Source organism: Capra hircus, chromosome 6, assembly GCF_001704415.2.
Source record: "Capra hircus breed San Clemente chromosome 6, ASM170441v1, whole genome shotgun sequence".
Classification (NCBI taxonomy): Eukaryota; Metazoa; Chordata; class Mammalia; order Artiodactyla; family Bovidae; genus Capra; species Capra hircus.
The window spans coordinates 13480780-13505555 of NC_030813.1; the positions used below are offsets into that span (position 1 = coordinate 13480780).

General features: G+C 41.6%; 1 protein-coding gene across 6 annotated transcripts in view; it reads right to left on the reverse strand.

Annotated features, from left to right (window-relative positions):
* ALPK1 (alpha kinase 1) overlaps positions 1-24776 on the reverse strand; it is a 113929-nt gene that overhangs the window by 23957 nt on the left and 65196 nt on the right. The gene's annotated exons all lie outside the window — the stretch shown is intronic.

The window sequence follows — 24776 nt, forward strand, 5'->3', positions numbered from 1 at the left end:
AATTATACAGGTGATAAAATGCGTAGATGCTATTAAAAGTCCAAACAATACCAAGTCAAAATTAAATGTGCCCCTTTGTTTCCTGATTCCCTACCTTATTTTCTCCCTTCCTCCCACCAATTTCATTCTTGTTCTTTCTGATAATGGTTTCACAGAGATCTTTCCAGAACTTCCTCTACCCTTTTATGTATGCCGCTATTGCTGCTAAGTCGCTTCAGTCGTGTCCGACTCTGTGCGACCCCATAGACGGCAGCCCACCAGGCTCCCCCGTCCCTGGGATTCTCCAGGCAAGAACACTGGAGTGGGTTGCCATTTCCTTCTCCAATGCATGAAAGTGAAAAGTGAAAGTGAAGTCGCTCAGTTGTGTCTGACTCTGTGCGACCCCATGGACTGCAGCCCACCAGGCTCCTCTGTCCATGGGATTTTCCAGGCAAAAGTACTGGAGTGGGGTGCCATCACTTTCTCCGAATCCTTTTATGTATATTTAGACATTAATTGATTCCTTGCGGTGCCTTTCTTCCTCTCTTTCTCCTTTTCTCTCTTTTTCTTCCTTCTCTTTTTTCTCTCCCTTTCTTTTCCTTCCTTTCTGTCCTAAATGAAATTACACTAGACATACTGTTGTGTTACTTGGTTTCTTCAGTCATCATAACATCTAGAATAGCTTTCCACATCAGTTCATAACACCCTGCTTCATTTATTGCCTACATTTTAATTAATAAGAAATACAGAATTCTAGGTAATATTTTATATTTATATGATCATGTGTAGTTAATAAAATAAGAAAAGAATGTCTGAATGTACTTTCAGACATGAAAGTATAACAAAGAGTGAGAAATAGAGATTTAAATGAGGCAAACTTTTATGGAAAAACACCATATTTAGGGCTTTTAAGGTATTATACTGTGAGTGAAAGTTACTTAGTCGTGTCCAACTCTTTGCAACCCCATGGACCTTACAGTCCACGGAATTCTCCAGGCCAGAATACTGGAGTGGGTAGCCTTTCCCTTCTCCAGGGGATCTTCCCAACCCAGGGATCCAACCCAGGTCTCCCTCACTGCAGGAAGATTCTTTACCAGCTGAACCACAGGGGAAGCCCAAGAATACTGGAGTGGGTAGCCTATCCCTTCAGATTCAGCCAGATTCAGCCAGATTCCTTACCAACTGAGCTATCACGGAAGCCTAAGTTATTATACTACAGACATTAAAAGTCACACAGCTGATAACATAAATGAATTTACCACCCATTTGCTAAACCAAGTAGAATGTTTTCTGGGTTTGTCAGTTCACATATGAAGCCTAGAAAGCATTATAAGCATTGCCATTTTCCTACCACAATCTTTTTATACAAACACTGCTTTCATCACATAAGTACTAACATTTATTGGGCAAAACTAGGTACCAGGCACAAGAGCTTTATATGTATTAATTTATTTAATCATCACCAAAAATCCTAAGAGGCAGATTCTATTTACTTGTCAAAATCAGTATTTTAATCATCCAATTGAATATTCCTCCCATTCTGACTCCTAAAATCCTACTGGGTTGACCAAAAAAGTTCATTTGGATTTCTTCAGAATATCTTATGAAAAACCCAAATGAATGTTTTGGCCAACTCAATATTTCTTTTCATTTATACCTTGCTACCAAGAACCACCGCAATAATCCTTCTCTTTTCAAACTAATGCATTCTCATTAAGGCTTTAACCTATTACTGTGTTTTTTAAGTTTAAAAAGTGATCATGTGCTCTGGTATTTGTCCTTTTGTTCTTAGTTGATCACTATTGAAATTGTGATATTAATAGTAATACCAATTGTTAGGGGGAATATCTCTTCTCTCCTTTTGCTGTTTCCTTCCATGTGCAGAGAGCTCAGTTACTGCAGCACTCCTGGCCTCTTTCTACTTATTCTGCCCCAGGAGAGGTAGACGATTTTGATTGGTAAACTTGGGAAGAAACTGGGCATGCATTGCTTAGCTCCTCAATTTTTTCTTTTGGGATCAGAGTGTCTAAAGGAAATAGGGATTCTTCTCTGCTCTTTTATGTCATGCCTTATCTAGAAAACCACCCCTTATGGGGTGTTCTGCTTGGCTCAGTAATTTCTGTGACTAAATAGGGAAGTCAACATAATTCTGGGGTTCATCTAGCAGAACCCCTTGCCCTAAAACCTAGCTGTATCTTCCAAGTTAGCCTTTGTCAGAATTAAAGGTAATATTTAATCTCTTGTCTCCCTAACTCTTTTATTTCTTAGTTTGCTCTAGGAGGGTATGAGAGGCGTTATTTATTGGGTCTGCCCAAAGACCCCAATGTTAGTCATTACCTGACACACCATGTGTGCTGTGTGCTAAGTCGCTTCAGTCGTGTCTGAAACCTTTGTGACTCGTTGTGTCCAAGGGATTCTCCAGGCAAGAATACTAGAGTGCCCTCATCCAGGGGATCTTTCCTACCCAGGGATCGAACCTGCATCTCTTCAGGTCTCCTGCATAGGCAGGCGGGTTCTTTATCATGAGTGCCATCTGGGAAGTCCACCTAACACACCATAACCCTTTCTAAAGGAAACTGCTCTGCTCACAGCTCCTGCCTTTGAAGCAGCAACGTTTTTTGTTGACCTTGATCCCCTCTTCCCATCTTACCACCAGCTGAAGGCTAACCTAAGAGTACCTACCTCATACCTAGCCCATGACTCTTTGGCCTGGATTGAAAAATGAATTTATCAGTCTAAACTAAGAAACACAGAATTTTCCCGTTGCTGCAGGAGAGGAAGAAGCAGAGAGTAGAGTTCCGCTAAGCTACGTTTATGTTTAACACCCGCGTGACTGTGAATCCAGATCCACGTTTTCACCAACGCTATTATTAGAGTTACAGGCTTCCTTTATCATCCCATGTGTATGTTCATAATAATGTACACCCTATTCTATGAATTTCCATGCGTGAGCCTCTGTTTAACTCAACCAAAAATGCCTAACTAAAACGGAAATGCTCCAAACTTCTATTGAGGATTGTCAAATAAACCATTAATCTGAAAACACAAGTTTTAAAATGAGAACAAGGCAGTCATTTGACATTTGTAAAACGTAAATTTAAAGATAGAAAAGGAAATTGCTGACTTTATCTACGCCCAGCTCTGTTTAACATGGAGTCTCTGCTCAAGAGTCCTCTCGACGCTGGGTGCACAACACGGCCCTTTGGTTTGCAACGTCAGCTGCTGTCTGCAGAATGTGCAGCGTCTGCCACGGCCAGGCTCTCTTAAACCGTTCTTTGAAACAGCAACTCTGTTCCTGTCACCCCGCTCATGACCCTATGGAGGGTACTCAGCAAGCCACAGTGAGCCCCTTCTCTTTGAGGTGTATGCCTGATATTTAGTTCTGCTCTTCATTCTCATAGGGGTCTCGCTTCAGTTTTCTGGGTAAGAGTACCTATGTGGGATGCAATGTTTAGAGGCAGGTCTGTTCTCCAGGGCTGATACTCCTCCCTTTCCTCCTTGACAATAATGGTTTCCATCTTTGTAGTACCATATAGTTTATGACAAATGTTCACACACGTGATTTCATTTATATTTATAGTAACTACAAAACCTAAGTAAGGTAAGGAAACGGAGACTGAGAGGTCGACTTTCCAAAGTTACGAAGTCAAAAGGGTCAGGGTCAGGCAGGAAGGAACTCAAGTCTCTATCATTTTTCCCCCCTTTTCTGTTGTGGTAGAAAAGCACAGAACATAAAGTTTACTGTCGTAGCTTTTTTTAAGTATGGCACTCAGTAGTGTTAAGTGTATTCATATTGTTGTAAATTAGATCTTCAGAACTTTTAATCTTGCAAATATGAAACTCAATACACATTAAATAAACCCTTTCTCTCTTCTCCCTAGCTCCTGGTAACCTCCGTTTTACTTCTGTTTCTATGAATTTGACTCTTCTAAGGTATGTCATCACTTCATGGGAAATAGATGGGGAAACAGTGGAAACAGTATCAGACTTTATTTTGGGGGGCTACCAAATCACTGCAGATGGTGACTGCAGCCATGAAATTAAAAGACACTTACTCCTTGGAAGAAAAGTTATGACCAACCTAGACAGCATATTCAAAAGCAGAGACATTACTTTGCCGACTAAGGTCCGTCTAGTCAAGGCTATGGTTTTTCCAGTGGTCATGTATGGATGTGAGAGTTGGACTGTGAAGAAGGCTGAGCGCTGAAGAATGGATACTTTTGAACTGTGGTGTTGGAGAAGACTCTTGAGAGTCCCTTGGACTGCAAGGAGATCCAACCAGTCCATTCTGAAAGAGATCAGCCCTGGGATTTCTTTGGAAGGACTGATGCTAAAGCTGAAACTCCAGTACTTTGGCCACGTCATGTGAAGAGTTGACTCATTGGAAAAGACTGATGCTGGGAGGGATTGGGGGCAGGAGGAGAAGGGGACGACAGAGGATGAGATGGCTGGATGGCATCACTGACTCGATGGACGTGAGTCTGAGTGAACTCCGGGAGTTGGTGATGGACAGGGAGACCTGGTGTGCTGCGATTCATGGGGTCGCAAAGTGTCAGACACGACTGAGCGACTGAACTGAACTGAACTGAAGGGAACTCAGAGATATAAAAACGATCCAAATCCACTTCTAGGGATAAAAAATGTCTGAGATGAAACCGTAAGTATCTGGATTGTGTCCAAGGTCTTCCGTTCATTTGCCATGGCAAGTTACTTAACCTCTCTGAGTCTCAGTTTCCTCATCTGTGACATGTGAATAATATTGATTTTTAGTGCTGTTTGAGAATTAGAAGAAATGTGGGTCAATTGTTCAGCACAGAGCCTGGCACATTATGGGTGCTTAACAAATGAAGGGGAACAAAACAGGGACGAGAACTTAGTTCCTTTGCTCCCATTTCCCTGTATGACAAAATAGTACCAAGCGAAGATAGACTCCTACGATAAATGTCAGTGGAATTTTCAAGAGAGCAAAAAGGAAGTAACAGATCATTCCTATAACATCTCTAAGGTTTATCTCAGAAAATGGTGGAACCTCTCATTTAATTTCTTTCTTCTCTTTGCCCTAAGGAGTGATGTTACTAGAAACTGAGAAAAGAAAAGAAAGAAAAGGAAAAGAGCAGGCTTCGTGGCAGTTGGCGAAGGGAAGCTGGTGCTTGAAAGGCAGCTTTCTCAGCATGCACGTGCGAGCTGCTTTTGGCTGTGGCCAATGGAGGAATCCCTCCCGAGCACCTGAAAAGGATGTTGCAAACACCCTCTTCTGCATCCCGCGTGAACACGCCATATATTTGAGCAGAGAACATTGCCTCATCTGTTTTTCCCCCTTCTACTCTTAATAGTTTGGAGCACAAAAGCCTGAGAGAGGGTGACCTGCCAGACAAAGGCCCTTTGAGTTCCTTGGAGAAGTAGACTCGGAGGAGGATGGAAGGAATCCAAGTGGCCCTATTATTTCCACTTGCACTAATTAGACATTTTTCTGTCAGCTATTGAGCACTGCTGAGAGGCCAAACTCTCTGAATTCATTTCTAAAGTGTTTACAGAAGTTTGCATCTGTTTGTGTCTCTTCAGGAGGAAAATAAGCACTTCAATAGCATTGTGGAAAATCTAAACGAACCATCCTATTCTGGAGGGCCTGGCGTCCCCACAGCTGCATAATTTAACTCCGCTCAGGGCCCGAACCTCTCGCATCTCTCTCCAAAACCTAACGACGCAAAATGCAGAGAAAGTCAACTCTGGAGAATCTTTTCTTTCTTGCCATTGTCTTTCCTCTCCCTCCTTTGAAACGGCGGCCTGCTGTGCGTCACATCCAGATTTGGGTGGGTATCATGCTTGCAGTCCCGCTCTCGTGTTTCTACGAGCACTCTGAGAAACTAATACCCACTTTCATTTGCTGCCAAGTGAGGGGATAGTAAATTCCTCAGCAGCAAAGCCGAATACATCACCATCCTGGGAATCTCCCCCAAGTGTCTGCCCGGGGAGCACTCTGACTTCAGAAGGGGAGGAATGAAAGGAGGCCCCGGGTGTGTGGTAGGGAAAGAGAAAGTTTCCCTACATGGCAAACTGTGCCTGGGTTATGCACAAGTAGATTAACATGAAAGAGAGTCCCTTTCCCTCCCCCACTCCCCAAAAAAGAAAAAAAAAAAAAAAAGAAAACAACACAAAAACCCTAACCCACTGGCTACGTGGCAGTGCCTTTGAAATGCATATTGGTCTACATGGTATTTGATTCAGGGTTCTTTTTGTTTGGGTTTTTAGGCCCACAACGGACCTGCCATCACAGAGGACTCAAAAATAAAATCTTTTAAGATGGTGTCACAGTAACAGAATTTTAGTGATGGAACCAATATAACATAACTCAAGATTTTTTTTTAAAAAAGGAATTCTATTCCTTTATCTTTGCTCAGAGGCTGACTTAAGGGAAAGCTTGTTCAACTAGTCACTAAATTGTGTTTTTCTTGTTGCGTGAACGTGTTTAAATGAAAATATATGGACACAGATAAGGCAGTGTGTATGCTGGATTTCTAAAGATAGGCTTGCAAATGTGCACACACACATACCCTACATTTTTTTGCATCTGTTTTCAGGATGGGAAATATGGGGTTCTAATTGAGTTTGTGGTACAAAGGGAACTTCATGGCGAGGAAGCTGAGTCAGGTGGTAAAGGAATTAAATTCCACAATGAGATTTCAATACACAGATGATTGAAAAAATGCTAAAGAGCCTGTTCTAAGGGCTTTTGCTGAAGAGCAGCAAGGAGAAGTGTGTGCTGTTTTCAGAGTTCCTTGCATTAACGCCAGCCCCTCCCAATGCTGAGCATCAAGTTTGGGTCCCAGCTATGGGTTCAAAGCCGTGATGTGTTCACAGCAATGACAATGGCAGCCGTTCTCAAGGGGGGCTGGGTGAGGGGACTCAGAACCAAAGCCATCTGGCATTGCAATTGGCAGGCGCAGTGTAAAGGGAAGTTATTGCTGCATGGCAAATTGGGAGATAGGAAAAAGGCAGGGGAAAGGGAGAGGGGGAAATGTCCTGAGGTGAGGAATTAGCAGAATAAACAAAGGAAAAGTGATTGACGCCTACACAGTTGTGTGTCAACAGTAAAGCAGAGTAAGAGTCAACCGACCCAACTGGACTCCTCAAGGTCAAGGGAAGACCAAGCACAAATGCTCCACGTTTGTCCACCCACTGAACCATGAGGAGGAGGGGGGGAAAAATCCTGAACTTTCCTACAGTTTATGCTCGGGGCTTATTAATATTTCATCAATCTTGCCTTCAGTTTACCAGTGGAACATGCAGACTCAAGCACTTTCAGAAAATAGTTCTTGATATAACCTTTTTCTTGATCCCAATACTTGAAGATTATATTTTGGGTCATCTATCCCTGCTTTCTTACCCTCCCTCCCACACATCTACTGTGAATGGAATTGGGTTGCCTGTTGAAAGAAAAAGCAATATCAAAATAGATCCACCAGGATCCTGGTGAAGCTCAAGGCCCCTGCGTACCATGGACCTGCACCTGCCTTCTGGATTCCAGGTTGCTATGGCTACAATGACTCTCATCATCATTCTTGGTGATTTCAGCGTCCATACTGATGATTTACCCGGCACACATGACTGACTTACCAGCACACATGACTTACCCTGTCTCGCTGGCCTCCTGGTCTCCAGCGAGCTTGCTCTACACTCAACCTTAGTCACTCTCATGGTTAGAACTTGCCATGTGACTTTCCGATTTATCTCCTATTCTCCCAGCTTTCTCCCTGGATAGCCCAGCTTCAGTGACTCTGCAACATTTTGGGGATAGCCACACCGTCTGCTAACCGTACTGTTTTGTTTGTTTGGCTATGCCATCAGTCCCTCATGTCCTCATTTGCCTCTTGAAATTCCATGGTGCATCGACATAACAGCTTTTTAATAAGCATTCTTGACTCCTCTGCCACTTTCTACTTCCGCCATATTTGTCTGGCAATTCTACCATGTTTACTGTTAAAGGAAAATGTTGACCTCATATTCGAATCGCCTAAGGAGGCTTTTTTAAAATCTAGATGCCCAGATGGCACCCTTGGCCTGTTAAATCAGAATCTCTGGACGTGTGCCCAGGCATCAGTTGCTCCTTACAATGCCCAGGTGATACCAACGATCCCCAGGTGATTCCAATGATTCCAGCTTTGAAACCACCTGTCCCTGACCTTTAGCCTCTTTCCCCACCCTTCACTCCCTCCTCCCTGATGGGAGTTGAGTGAGTTTTCTGATGGGAATGGCATAGCAGGCTCAGACCTTCTTCTTTTCTCTCTTCAAATCTTCCTCCCTGTTCTACAAAAAGGGAAGGGGCCTGGCCTGGCAGCAGCAAGATGCGTGAAGAATTTTCCAACTACTTGCCCAAAAACCTAAAGCTACGTTCTCCTGTTTTAGAATAATAAAGGTTGCTCTTTTGCATCTGTCTTTCAGTAGGTTCTGAACACAGGAGAAGATGAATATTATTTATTGTCACTTAATATTTTCAAATTATATCTAATTCTCTACCTAACCTGGGCTTGCACCCAAGCAAATGAGTGTGGCTGGAGAAAAACACACAACTGTAACACTTTAAATTTATGACCATAACCTGAAGCTTGCCCTCAGCATGGCCAGACAATCCAGCTTTTACACCTTTGCTCTCCTCTACAGCTGCCACAGCCCCTTTAACCTCCTCTACTCAACTGATGACCTGGCTTCTGAATTCACTAAGATAATAGTCAGTGAGGTGAGACCTTCCTTATTCCCTTTCCCAAATCTGCCAACCCTCTTATGTTGTAACTCATGTGTCCTCCCTACTCTACTGGCATGTTTAAGACCAATTGCCGCTATATACTCAAATCTATCCTGCCTGCTTTACTCTAGGACACGATGCCTGTAAACACTTCCCTTCACTTCTGCATCATTCATTTCCTCATCTCTGCTGGATCATTCTCAATGGCATACAAACATTGCATCTTCCATCTTAAAAAGTCCTTCCTTAACCATATATCTCTTAGTCCTTTCAGGATGATGTAACAATAATGTCATAAACTGGGTATTTTATAAGCAATAGAAGCTTATTTCTCATAGTTCTGGCATTGGAAAGTCCAGGATTAAGGAACCAGCAGATCTGATGTTGGGTGAGGGCCTTCTTCCTGGTTTACAGGTGGCATCTTTTCTCTGTGTCTCTCTGGAACTTCTTTTTAAGGGCACTAATCCCATTCATGAGGAATCTGTCCTCAAGGCCTAATCACTTCCGCAAAGCACCTCCTCCAAAACCATCACCTTGAAGGGTAGGATTTCAGCCTATGAATATGGGAAGTAAGGGTACAAATAGCCAGTCCCCAGCATTCTCCTTCTAGCACCTGTCCCATTTCTCTGTCCCTCCTTACAGTCAATCTCAAAAGAGTTGTCTAAACTCACTGTCATGCTTTCTCACCTTGCCCGACACTCCACTGAACCCATTCTTTTAAAGGTTGCCAACAACCTCCAAATCCAATGATCGTTTAGTAATCCTCATCTTATTCAAACTCCTAGATGCATTTGGCTGTGACCATCAATCCCTCCTTTTTTGTTGATGTGACTTCTGGCATTTCACACTCCCCTGGTTTTCTTTCTCCTTCATTGACTGTTCACTCTGCTTTGTTGGCACATCCTTCTCCAGCCTCTGCATGTTGATGGCCCAAGGAGTCAGTCCTAAGACTGCTTCCGTTCTCTAGCACACACTCATTTAGATGGTCCCCTGGCCTCAAATATGACTCGTGTTGATAACTCCAAACTAAAATACTATGCTATTGTTAAGCATTTATCCTCCAATTAAAAATAAATAAATTTAAGTTAAAAAAGAAAAAATAGAATTCTGAGTCTCTTTCCTGCAGTGCTGTGCCGTATACAAAATTGCCTACGCAATAAATAGCCTGATGTGGATGTCAGTTACATATCTCAGACTTAATATGTTTAAGAAAAAACACTTTAATTTCTCTTCTGTACTTGCTTCTTCATTTCATTAATGACAACTCATTCATTCATTTGCTGAGGACCAAACTTAAGAGTTTTCACTCTGTTGGTGGCTCTTCTCTCATCCTCTACATCGAATCCATCTGCAAATGATATTGGCTACACCTTAAAAAAAAATTTATTAAAAAAATTGGAGTCTAGGGCTTCCCTGGTGGCTCAGTGGTTAAGAATCTGCCTGTCAATGCAGGGGACACAGGTTCAATCCCTGGTCTGGGAAGACCCCACATGCTGCGGAGCAACAAAGCCCACACACCACAGCTATTGAGTCTGCGCTCTGGAGCCTGGGAACCGCAACTGCTGAGGCCCGTGAACCCTAGAGCGCATGCTCAGCAACAAGAGACACCACCACGAGAATCCTGCATGCCGCAACTACAAAGGAGCCCCATTTGCAGCAGAGAAAGCCCAGCACAGCCAAAAAATAAGTTAATTAATTAAAAAATTAGAGTATGATTGCTTTTCAATGTTGTGTTAGTTTCTGCTGTATGACAACACGAATCAGCTATAAATATATATATGCATCCCTTCCCTCTTGAGCCTTTCTCCCACCCCCTCATCCCACTCCTCTAGGTCATCACAGAGGACTGAGCAGAGCTATACAGCTCAGCTATACAGTTGGTTCCCGCTTTTAAAATACGCACAAGCTCTGACCACTCTTCACCTCCTCTAGAGCAACCACTTTAATTCCAGCCATTATTAGAAATTTGCCTCCCCTTATTCTGCTGTTCTCTGGCTGGGTGCCCTTTCCAAAAACTCTCTTGCTTTGTCAACATGTGTGTCTCCTCAGACAACTCATTTCCAAATGTTAGACAAGAGTCCACTCTCGGGCCCTGGCAGGGATTTCCCCTTCCTGCAACAATGCTGAAGCTGAAACGCCAATACTTTGGCCAACTGATGTGAAGAGCTGACTCACTGAAAACACCCTGATGCTGAGAAAGATTGAGGGCAAGAGGAGAAGGGGACGACAGAGGATGAGATGGTTGGATGGCATCACTGACTCGGTGGACATGAGTTTGAGCAAGCTCTGGGAGTTGGTGAAGGACAGGGAAGGCTGGCGTGCTGCAGTCCAGGTGGTTGCAAAGAGCCAGACATGACTCAGCGAGTGAACAACAGGCATGATTCTAAGCATTTTCCACGTTATACATTCACTAATCCTCTAACAATCTATGAAGTAGTTATACCATTGTAGAGGTAGAAAAATGGAAGCCAAGTGTTTAGGTAAGGTGCCCAAGATGACGAAGCTAATGAGGCAGCGACAGGGCTCCAACCCAGGCAGTCCAGCCCAAGTCAGCTTCCTTAATCCCTACCTATATGACCTTAATTTCATCAAGACTGTCATTGACATTATTATCAAAACCACATACTAGAATAGTGGCAGATACAGAGTACAAAGAGAACTGTTTGGACCTCATTGTCCCTAGGACTTTTCATTTGTTCTTAAGGTAATAATTATCATTGAAAGGTTTGAGAGCTTAACTATGCCTGTTGCAATTTTAAGAGCTATGCATGATTAAAAAACAAAAAGACTGACTTGTCGCTTTAGAATCTTATTATCCAAGAGAATCACATTTATATAAGCAAAGCAGAAATCAATGTTTTAACAGTAAAGGTTAGCCTTGCTGCAATAAAACCTCATTTAAAAAAATCTCACTACTAGGAAGTTATTCACAACGTATGATTGGTTATTCACTAAATCAGAATCTCTGGATAGTAGAACTTGTGGAAAAAAATGTTAGAAGCTAAACTTTTCCTCATTCTTTCTCTCCCTCCCCAGCTAATGCACATTCCCACACAGATACACACAGATATACAGACACACAGGTAATCCTGGTTCAGTCAGTCCCTTGAGCAGTATTTAGAATCTCAACCATAAATCACTAAAATCATGAGCAAATCTAAATTATGTGCATTTTAAGCACATTAAGCAAAGACTTGGCCTTACACAAAGAATGACTGGAAGCTGCTGTAGTCCTGTGTAAAATCATAAAATGTGAGACTTACTGGGAAAGAACTTTAGAGGTCTGACTCCTGTGCCAATGACTCCAGAGGCGCAGAGGTTTCAATTTCATATACAGTGCCAGTGGGAATAATTCATGCCTAACATGATAGAAGGTTTTCAGTAACCATGAAAGAAACATATATTGCTTCGTATTTACACGGTGAAGAAATATAAAAAGTTCCAGGACTGAGTTGGTAATACTTTTAAAATGTGATGGATTGTACATGTGTATGGAAAAAAAGTTTGTTTGAGACTATTCTCAGGAGGAAGAGAGTCAAATCAGTTACTAGGGGGAGATGCTGTGGGAAAGTGAAAAATACCAGGCTTGGATTGAGCTGAGGCACTATTTGCTTTACACCTCTTTGTCCAAACTAAGTAAGCTACTTAATTTTTAAAATTTCATTCTGTTATATATTGAATAAGGATAATAAAACCACAGAGATTACTGAGAAAATTAAAGAAAAATATATGTAAAGTGCCTTGCACTTAGTAGATACTCAATGAATAACATTATTTTGAGAGTGGACTGATGGTAGGTGTGTGGAATCAGTCCCTCATATCTCAAAATATAATGAAAATTTTAAAAGTTTCCACCAAAGTTTACCAATGAGAAAGAAAGTAAGCTTTACTATAACATTTTAAAAAGTGGGTAGACCCTAGCCCCTTCCTTTGCCTGTATGTCAAATGGTGACTCATGACAAACTGCACAGAGGAATTCCTCATCTTGAAGGGGCTGATGATGAGGACTCACCCACTGAACTGTTTTCAGTTTATTATATTGCAGTTGCTGCTGCTGCTGCTGCTGCTAAGTCACTTCACTCGTGTCCGACTCTGTGTGACCCCATAGATGGCAGCCCACCAGGCTCCCCCATCCCTGGGTTTCTCCAGGCAAGAACACTGGAGTGGGTTGCCATTTCCTTCTCCAATGCATGAAAGTGAAAAGCGAAAGTGAAGTCACTCAGTCGTGTCCGACTCTTAGCGACCTCATGGACTGCAGCCCACCAGGCTCCTCCATCTATGGGATTTTCCAGGCAAGAGTACTGGAGCGGGGTGCCATTGCCTTCTTGGATATTGCAGTTATACCTGGTTAAATAGATTCGCAGTTTATATTATCACAAATCAAAGACATTTCAGAATAATTCATAATAAGGGGGAAAAGACTGCAAAAAGCTCAAAGCAAAGTTCTTTAAACAATAGCCAAATGTAAAGAGTTTGGCCATCGTAGCTTTATAAACAGACAAGTGCTAGTTTTGTGTTTTGGCAGTGTGTGTGTGCTCAGTCGGGTCTGACTCTCTGCGACCCCGTGGACTGCAGCCCGCCAGGCTCCTCTGTCCATGGGATTCTCCAGGCAAGTATACTGGAGTGGGCTGCCATTTCTTCCTCCAGGAGATCTTCCCGACCCAGGGACCGAATCTGTGTCTTCTGTGCTCCTGTATTGGTAGGTGGATTCTTTACCACTGAACCACCTGGGAAGCCCACTTTAGTAGTATCACAGCCAATAAGTTTTATCTGAGGTGTGGAAACAGCTAATGGAAACACACAGGTGCTCCAAATTTACTAGCCTTTCTGTGATGACAAGTAGCTGACAACAGTATGTTATCCAACAGGTATTCTGAAAATATTTTTCAGATAATGATACTGGAAGTGTTTTCAGCATTGTGATTTTAGAAGAAAGTATCTATATTAAAAACACTCATACAAATGGGAAACTTTTGACCTGTTTAAAAATCTTCCAAATGAAGAATTTGAATAAGTTTCAACATCCTTTGTTAAAATGTAATGTCTTCTGATTACCTTGCAGAAGCATACCATTGACATTAAGGAAAGTGGAAATTTGCTAGCTGAATTTCAACAAATGATTTTTCATAATTGGTGGGTGGATTGAAATATGAGTAGCGTGAATTAGCAATCACAGCCTACCTCTTTTATTTGGATCAACATACCTTTGAGACATAATTTTTTCAACTATTACAGTCATTAGAACTAAGTACTGAAATAAACTGTGCTAGCCATATCTTCAACAGGCAGTGCTAAGCTGAGTTTAAAAAAATAGTTAATCATATTTAATTATAATTTTAATACAAACAGAAAGGTTCTTGTGCCAATAATTCAGTTTAAAAATTTATTTTAAAATGTTCATTTGTTTTTTTTCTTAAATTTCTATCCTATAGAAATATATAACATAGGAATGCATAGCACATGCATATACTTTATTAAACAAACAAATGTGTATTAGAGTGCCTGCTCAAAAGTTTTTACTGATGATCAGTAAAAAAAATTAAAAACAACTGATTCAGAATGAATTAATCAATGAGATAGTGAAAGACTTTTCTTTCGTTCTATACAAATATATCCGAAAAGAGAAAGAAGTAATTCCAAATATCTTTGAATTTGTTGAGCTTAAAAGGTTTTGGTTTCTGCCCTCTGAAGCAAGTTGTTTTAATAAGCAAGGCAAGTGATTCTACATCATGAAGGGATGGTGGCAGGCAGAGGGGGGTGGCACAGAGGGGAGGCTTAGGGTCACATCCCAGCTTAACCACACTTTGTAGTGTGGATAGGGAACATCTCTCAAGCTCTCTGAGCCAACTGTCTCATCAGCAAAATGGGTATAATCAGTTCTATTTGCAGGGTTGTCCTCAAATTAATATGTTGTTAAAAGCATATCATACAGAATCACATGAGGTTGTCAGTATTTGGTGCTTGTTTATATACAACAAAACACTGCGGTTCAACTAATATAAACAGCATCAGATATGTGGAGATATATATATATATATTTAGAGATAATATTGTTCAACCTCCTTAACTTGCTTAACATAAAATGTAGGAGGTGATGTTATTCTTTCTTGCTGACAGGGCAGGACAAGCACATCCCTAGGACTGATCGTTTTCTGAAGGTCATCACTTCCTTCTTTCTGCCCAGCACTTCAGTCTGCTCATTTTCTGCATTTTGAACTGGATTTGCTCTGCCCACTTGTCTTAGTTTGATCAACTCCACCGACTTGGCTCAGCGTTTGGGCCTCATTATGAGGAGACATGAAATCCACGCCATAGGGTTAGTCCTCATCAAAGGGATAACTTGCATGCCTGATTCTGTGGCAACCAAAGTTTCATTGGTAGAATTCTAAGGACAAGTCACCATTTTAATTTATCTTCCATTGAAACTTGAAAGTACCGTATTAAAGGGGGTCGTTTTTTGGCACAGTTTTAGAGCAGGGTTTAAATCCTTGGTGATTTTAATCATATGCTATCTTAAAGTTTGAATTCGCATAGGCCTTGGGACTAATATTTATCCTCTGAAGGCTTCATTCTCTTGGTGCCTAATTTTTACGTATTAAATGAAATTCATTTTTGAAGGATCTGAACCTTTTGTCTGGCTCCTTTTCAAAAGAAGAACTATAATGTTCAGCAGAAGAAACTAAAGTTTTAAATGTTGATTATTGAAAATTATATAAGATTTCTGTCTCAATCCTGCACTGAGTAAAAAAGTGAAATCACACTGACAAAGAGGGAAGAGAGCAGGTTACAGGGCAGCTGAGGCAATAGGAATGTACCAGGGAAAGGCTGCCCTGGCCCGTAGCAGCCGTGTGTGAAGAATGGACCTGTGTAGACTCAGGGAAGACATGCCAGGCTCAGTCAGGCTCAGAAACCTGGGTGCTGGGTCCTGCTGCTCCCACTAACAGGTGGTGTAACTTACAGCAAGTCACTCCTTACACTCTCTGGGTTTCATTTCCCCATCTATCAAATGATGGGCTTGAAATAGATGACCTTTAAATTTCCCTCCCTGGAAGAAAAGCTATGACAAACCCAGACAGTGTATTAAAAAGCAGAAACATCACTTTGCCAACCAAGGTCTATATAGTCAAAGCTATGGATTTTCCAGTAGTCAAGTATGGATGTGAGAGCTGGACCATAAAGAAGGCTGAATGCCAAAGAACTGATGCTTACAAACTGTGGTGCTGAAGAAGACTCTTGAGAGTGCCTTGGACAGCAAGGAGATCAAACCAGTCCATCCAAAAGGAAACCTACCCTGAATATTCATTGGAAGGACTGATGCTGAAGCTGAAGCTCCAATACTTTGGCCACCTGTTGTGAAGAACCGACTCATGGAAAATATCCTGATTTGGGGAAAGACTGAGGGCAGGAGAAGGGGGCTACAGAGGATGAGATCGTTGGATGGCATCACCGACTCGATGGACATGAGTTTGAGTATAATATGGGAGATAGTGAAGGATAGGAACCCTGGCGTGCCGCAGTTCATGGGGTTGCAGAGAGTTGGACACAACTGAACAACAAAATTTCCCTCCAGTTTTGGTATTCTATCATTCAATAAAGAAATAACTTGTATTCATGAATATTAATTATATGGATATATATATATGTATATTCCATAGGTGTCTGTATGTGTATGCACACATATGTACTAAAATGATCTCCAAAAACTTAACAGGAGAACTTAGCTCATAGCAGGCCATCAAATGGGAAAAGGAAAGATTCAGAAACAAGAGCACTGCATTTTGAATCCTCACTTTATTAGCGGAAGGATGCATGGTCGATGTCATTTAATTAATGATGTTAGCTTTTCCATTAGAATCTGAGTTCAGTACTTGTTTTTGCTCTCAGAGCAGTGATGCACCATTACCTTACTGTCCTTACTTAGGTTTTTGAATATTTGATCCTATTTAGATTTGAGGACAACTGGACAGCAGAGGCTTTTCTCTTTCTCTCAATCACCTCCCCCCCACCTTTTTTTTTAATAACAGTAACAGATGTCTTTTATGAAATTAAAGAAATATAAAAAAATTAGCTTGTAATCTACCACTCTAATAAAAATGTTCATTCAAATTTATTTAGATTTTATTGTTCAGGATTAGTTTTAGGGGTTTTTGTAAAGTATACATGTTACTTATTTATTATTTCTAAATTAACTGAGATTCCTCCACCCTCACACCAAAGATTTAAGCAAGAAAAAATGTCAGATTGCTATATCAGAAAGATGGCTTTGGTTACAGTGCAGAGAAAACTTGTGGAGCTGTGGCAATAATGGGGACTATCCACCCATCTGTTTCTGGGTCTCCTCCTTCTGGGCACATGGTACAGTTGCATTTCCCTGGCTCCTTGAAGTGAGGCGTGACTACATGGCTTATCTTGACCAATGGCCATTTCTGTATGAAAATATTTAAGAGCCACTATGCAAGTCACAATTTCTTCTTCCCCCTGCCATAGCAATCAGCAATATTTTAAATGATAGGCATTCCATGAAGCTGAGTCCCTGAGGAAGAGTGACATAAGGCTGAGCTTCCCCCAATGTCCCCTCAGAGGGACACTAAGGAAGAACAAGGAACAAGTCTTTATTTACTTTAAATCCCTAAGGTTTTGGAGCTATTTGGATTTTTTTCCTGCAGCATAACCTTACTATCCTTATAATACAGGAGACATGACTAGATAGGGAGAGGAGTTGGATATGATCTAGGAAAGAGATGATAGGGTCTGAACCAGAATAGCTGCAATAGGGTTGAAGAAGATGTCATTTGAGAGATATTTAAGGGGAAATCAGGAGGCTGTGATAACCAATGAGTATGAGAGTTGAGGGTGAAGATAGAGTTAAAGATGATTCCTGTCTTGATTTGGGTGACTGGGTGGCTCATGGTAACATTTAATTACATGTGGCCACTGGAGGAGGATAAAATGTGATTGGTGGAGGGAGAAGGAGCCGGAAGATGAGGAGTTCAGGTTTTGACCTATTGGAGTGGAGCTGTCTGGAACATGCAAATAGAGATATTTAGCAGGCTGTTGTATTGTGATATGTTTTCTCCAATCGACTTTCTCCAGTCATGTTTAGGGATGATATAATACAGTCGATACTAGAACCTACATTTTTTTTTTCTTGTAGAGACTATTTTTGTTCTTTGGAACAAATCTGTTCTTGACAGTGATTTATTTCACCTTTCTTCCTGTAGGGACATAAGATGGCATGCTAAGAATCTTGAAGCCATTTGAGAGCTTTCTTGCTTCCTCATATTCTATGTGTGCATAAGCCAGCTTTCACTTGGTGTGTTAGTTTCCTGGGGCTGCATAACAAAGTACCACAAATGGAGTGGCTTACAACATAGAGATGTGCTATTTCAAAGTTTTGGAGGTTAGAGGTCTGAAATCAGTGTCAGTAGGGTCATGCTCTGCTAAGGTTCCATGCCTTTCTCTTAGCTTCTGGTGCTGCCAGAAATCCCTGGTATTCCTTGGCCTGTAGCTGCATAACCTCAACGTCTGCCTCTGCCATCACAGAATGCCTCTGGCATTCTCTCTGCATCTTTGTGTCTTCACACGGCTGTCTTCCAATAAGGACACCAGTCAGATTGAATTAAGGGCTCATCCTACTCCAGTATGACCTTATCTGAACAAATTACATCTGTAATGGGAGCAGTGAGAGACTTGATTTTTAGGGATCCCAAAATCACTGCAGATGGTGACTGCAGCCATGAAATTAAAAGATGCTTTCTCCTTGGAAGAAAAGCTATGACCAACCTAGACAGTATATTCAAAAGCAGAGACATTACTTTGCCAACAAAGGTCCATCTAGTCACAGCTATAGTTTTTCCAGTAGTCATGTATGGATGTGAGAGTTGACTATAAAGAAAGCTGAGTGCTGAAGAATTGATGCTTTTGAACTGTGCTGTTGGAGAAGATTCTTGAGAGTCCCTTGGACTGCAAGGAGATCCAACCAGTCCATCCTCAAGGAAATCAGCCCTGAATATTCATTGGAAGGACTGATGCTGAAGCTGAAACTCCAATACTTTGGCCACCTGATATGAAGAACTGACTCATTGGAAAAGACCCTGATGCTGGGAAAAATTGAAGGTGGGAAAAGAAGGGGACGACAGAGGATGAGATGTTTGGATGGCATCACTGACGCAATGGGCATGAGTTTCAGTCGGCTCCAGGAGTTGGTGATGGACAGGGAAGCCCAGCACGCGGCAGTGAATGGGATTACAAAGAGTCGGACATGACTGAGCGACTGAACTGAACTGAACTGAACTGAACTGAACGGCCCTATTTTCAAATAAAGTCACCTTCTGAAGCATTGAGAGTTAGAACTTCAAAGTATTTTAACAGGGAAAACATCAACCCATAACACTTGGGAAAAGTATGATAACCCCCAGATTTCAGGACCTATAATAATGAAGTTTTTGGTGGTTGTCTGTATTTCACATTTGGATGCAGTTTGGTTCCAACTCTGAGGCTCTGCTTCTGCCCCTTTCCAGGATCCAGATTGAGGGAGTAGCCCTTCTCCTGTTTATGAAGCAAAGGAAAGCTTCCAACTGCTGAACTACACAATGGCTTATACTGCTTGGGACTGAGAAACGTCATCACTTCCAATCTACCTTTCACAGGTAGGGCAGGTCATATGGCCAAGTTTGTAGGGATTAGAAGAACATGTGTTGAGTACCTGCCACACATTTGGTGTTCAATAAATAGAAGGGACCATTCCAATAAGCAGACTTTTGACAAAGCGTTGCCCTATCTCTTCATTCTTGCAGTTTTTCCAGAACATGAATTAGGTCTTCGATTTCTCTTACATTACTCTGGGTGATCTATATCAACGCCTGGCATGTGTTAACACTCAGTAAAGTTTTACTGAATGAATGAACAAATATACAGTTTATATTCACTTTGCTTTTCGCATTCTGATGAAGAACATTTCAGTTATTAAAGTCCCAAGGCCACAGTTAAAGATGAAAACCTCATTTGAGAAAAATCAGTTGCTGAACAAATCATAATCCCAAACGTATCTATTATGGGTGTTGAGTTCTCTATTATTACTATGAAAACTGTTATCTGAAATAAATGCTTTAAAAATGATTTTTAAGATGATCTTTTAACCCAGAACTTATTCATGGAAGAGATTTTATTGTTCCCATGGAAAGCATCTCACCCTCTTACCTCGTCTTCATACCCTTGATATCTTTCTTTGACTTGACATTTCATTTTCTAATAAATTCATACTTTAGTTATCTTTTGCTAAAGGCCACTTTTCACCTCTCTACTCCCAGGTTATTCACACTAGAATTTTTTTTTAAAATATAAATTTATTTATTTTAATTGGAGGCTAATTACTTTAGCAGATTAATTACATGGTGGATTCATGTCAATTTATGACAAAATCAATACAATATTGTAAAGTAATTAGACTTAAAAATATTTCCCTGCAATCTCGTAATGAGCAATTCTTACATTTATTCATGTTTTAATTCTTGACCATTTAATATTTTAAGTAGTTCAAAATCTAAAATGTCAACTTAAAGGCACCCAGAATATCTAAAGAGACTTATTAAAAAATATTCTGAAAGCTAAACTGATCAAACTCCATTCACAAACATTTTTCAACCATATTAGCACAAGAAAACCAATAATCATTTTTTTTAAATCTCTCTTAAAATTACTGCAAGGTAGCACAGATATTTCCAAAAAAGGCTGCTGGATGAAAGTTATCAAATTACCCATTTTCATGGTCGTAAAGTTGAAAAGGAAATGGAAAAAAAATCCTCATTCTGAGCCTGCTTCATCCCCTTGTAATCAGCCAGCCTGTGAAGACTGCAGTGTGTCTCCTTACAAAGGTGCCAGACTAAATTCAGGTTTCCTCCCCCACAGAAGTAGAGCTGGGGAGAGGCCAGTCCCTCCCAGCATTAGGACCCCCGGATCTGCAGGGATTGCTCAAAACTGCGGTCTATGAAACAAGTTTTGGCCTGGCAACCCCATCTTCTCCCAAATGCCGCTGACATACAAATCCAAACATGCCCTTAATCTCCCTTTCAGAAGTTTTCTTTTCATATCTTCCCTAAATTAGGTAGAAATTGTCCTTTTCAGGAGTGTACAAGTTACTGAAGAAATCGCACGAGTTGGCAATCATATGGAGCTAAGTGCCTTCATGTCCTGGCATCTCACATGTAAGGACAGTTTTACTAGTTAGAATTCTACTGTGTCCACCCAAACCAAGCTAAACAGAAGCTAATGCTAAAAGCTTTCAACGCTTTTTGAAAAACCCATCAAAGGTTTTTCTGAATGATATTTATAAGGGCCTTACTGTTCTCTTTCAAAACCTGAAATGCCCTTCTCGGACACTTGAAAAAAATTGCTTGGGCTTTTCATCTTTCCCTCTCAGAGTGTAAACATTGTTTTGAGTGAAAGGAGCTGAAGGAGCACTTACTTTCCCTTGAAATTTTATTTTTAAATAAGAGAGGGAGAAAATCCTTTTTCTGACTCATACTAATAATACAGGTCAAAGTGTCAGGCGATATACAATTAGATAGAAAACAAAAAAGGTTCCCCCTCTTCTTCCCACCGTGCAATGGCACTGGAATATAAATTACCGATGAAGATGAAATAACACTTCAAAGCTTATAGGGCAGGGCAGGGCAGTGTTTACAAAGTATTTTCTATGGCACGATGAGACACTACAGATGACGGTCACCCATGGACTTCAGGGGATTGCTGAATAGTCTAAAGCTAGCATGAGGTAAGATTTTACGTCCCTGTAGCCTGTGACCCTGTGATATGCTTTGTCTCACAAGGGCAGCTGCAGTTATCAACAGATGTTTCAGCAATAAATAATTGGTATCATCTCGGAAAAGACCCATCTACCTGGGGAGAGGGCATAATACCAAAAACACTGCCCGGCTATCACAGCCCCATTAATCTCCCATCTCTCCAGGTTTCTCGGGGAGCGTGCTGCAGGTGTTTTTTCTGGGAGAGAGAGGACAGACTCTCTCAAGTCAGCAAGCTTTGTGTGGAGTGTAAAGGAGGCTGGCCCCTGCCATAAATTTCTGTCTGTGGCCACACACCAAAGGAGAGAAGATGGGGGGGTGGGAAAGTAGGCGAGGGAGGAAACAGAGGAGGCGGTGGAGAGCAGAAAGCAGAGCACAAAACACATGATTTTTGCTAATTAAGTTAAGCCTAAGTGAGGGACATTAGAAATGACCCTTCGTTTTACCAACTCAGGCACTCAGCACAGTTTCACGCTTAACTTTGCTCTGTTATCTATGGAATTAAAGGCAGTGTTTACACTCCAAATGTAATGCTAATTTTTAAAATGGAAGGAGAACTTTTTATGAGAAGGATTCGTTTCAAGGTATTAAAGTATCATGGAAATTTAGATTTATGAAAAAAATCTCTAAGAACACATAACTGAAAAAAAAACTCAGCAACCTTTATTTTTTAATGTAAGAATAGAATCTCACAATTAATTGATTATTATAATAACGTGGCCATCCAGCCTTGGTAAAATGTGATATTGAAATCAGTGGATAATGGGACAAAAACAAATCATGGAATTTCCTTGCGATACTTTTGACAAGCTAAGATAGCACTACAGTTCTCTGTATTTACAAAACAGAGTGGTTTAGCAATTGTGCACTTGGGGTCTGACACAATAAGAAAGCATCTCAAGGCTCTTTGGGAGGTGTGGTTGCTTAATTTATAGCTTGCTGGGTAAGCTAAAGAAAATGATGCTCAGCATTCAAAAAAGCTCCCAGGTTAAACACATTATGAGCTAAAGCAGCCTAACGGGCTGATTCCTAGAGCTGCCCCTGAGTGACCTTGCGAGCAGGGCATAAACTTCTTAAATTCTCTGTGCCTTTATGCTCCCCAGTTGTGATATCTGTGCAATATATAGAGGGAAAGTAGAAGGAATAATGAATGGACTCCCGACACAGTCTAACAACTATGAGCCGTTTGTTTCTCAACTCACATTAACCCCCAAATGCAGCAAGACTTTAAAACACCATTTCCAGTTTTTCGGCCAATGTCACTACCAGCTTTGAATGCACCTAGGGCTATCTAGTAAGCATGGATGAAATGAAGGGAGTAAAACCCTGGTTATAGAGATGTGCTACATCTCAGTCTATGCTGGAAATCCAGAGGAACTTTCTAAGCCTCGAAGGTCAAAGCAGGGGTCTCTTCCTCTGAAGCTACCATGCTCTCACCTTCCTTGGAAGCCATACACAGAGCTTATATGCCACTGGCTGAACACACAGGGCTTTCAAAGCCCTTCTCCTCTCACATTTTTGTTCAGGCTCTCTGTCTTTAATTTATAGCTTCCTGGGTAAGCTAAAGAAAATGATGCTCAGAGTTCAAAAAGCTCCCAGTTTAAACACATGATGGGCTAAAGCAGCCTAATGGACTTATTTGAGCTGCCCAATCAATCGCCACCCTGTTCTCTTTTCAACAGTCATTCTCAAACTCTAACGTGCATCAGAATCATCAGAAGGGCTTGTCAGTGTTGATTGCTAGACCCTCACCCCCAGAGTTTTTGATTTGGAAAGACTAATCTATGGCCCAAGAATCTGAGCCAGTTTTTGGGTGATACTAAGTGCTGTTGTTGAGAAATCTGTATGCAGGTCAGGAAGCAACAGTTAGAACTGGACAGGGAACAACAGACTGGTTCCAAATAGGAAAAAGAGTCCATCAAGGCTGTATATTGTCACCCTGCTTATTTAACTACTATGCAGAGTACATCATGAGAAACGCTGGACTGGAAGAAACACAAGCTGGAATCAAGATTGCCAGGAGAAATATCAAGAACCTCAGATATGCAGATGACACCACCCTTATGGCAGAAAGTGAAGAGGAACTAAAAAGCCTCTTGATGAAAGTGAAAGTGGAGAGTGAAAAAGTCGGCTTAAAGCTCAACATTCAGAAAACGAAGATCATGGCATCCGGTCCCATCACTTCATGGGAAATAGATGGGGAAACAGTGGAAACAGTGTCAGACTTTTATTTTGGGGGGCTCCAAAATCACTGCAGATGGTGACTGCAGCCATGAAATTAAAAGACACTTACTCCTTGGAAGAAAAGTTATGACCAACCTATTTAGCATATTCAAAAGCAGAGACATTACTTTGCCGACTAAGGTCCGTCTAGTCAAGGCTATGGTTTTTCCTGTGGTCATGTATGGATGTGTGGTCATGTATGGAAGAAGGCTGAGTGCCGAAGAATTGATGCTTTTGAACTGCGGTGTTGGAGAAGACTCTTGAGAGTCCCTTGGACTGCAAGGAGATCCAACCAGTCCATTCTGAAGGAGATCAGCCCTGGGATTTCTTTGGAAGGAATGATGCTAAAGCTGAACTCCAGTACTTTGGCCACCTCATGCGAAGAGTTGACTCATTGGAAAAGACTCTGATGCTGGGAGGGATTGGAGGCAGGAGGAGAAGGGGACGACAGAGGATGAGATAGCTGGATGGCATCACTGACTGGATGGACGTGAGTCTGAGTGAACTCCGGGAGTTGGTGATGGACAGGGAGGCCTGGCGTGCTGCGATTCATGGGGTCGCAAAGAGTCAGACACGACTGAGCGACTGAACTGAACTGAACTGAACTGAAATGCTGTTGTTTGGAAATCTAACTTTAAGCACCACTGCTTTAGAGCTGCACTATCCAATTAGTGCAGAAGGAAATGGCAGCTCACTGCAGTATTCTTGCCTGGAGAATTCCATGGACAGAGGAACCTGGTAGGCTACAGTCCATGGGGTCACACAGAGTTGGCCACGACTGAGAGACTGAGCACATCTAATTAAATAGTAGCCCTGCTGCTGCTGCTGCTAAGTCGCTTCAGTCGTGTCCGACTCTGTGTGACCCCATAGACGGCAGCCCACTAGGCTCCCCCGTCCCTGGGATTCTCCAGGCAAGAACACTGGAGTGGGTTGCCATTTCCTTCTCCAATGCATGAAAGTGAAAAGTGAAAGTGAAGTTGCTCAGTAGTGCCGAACTCTTAGTGACCCCATGGACTGCAGCCCACCAGGCTCCT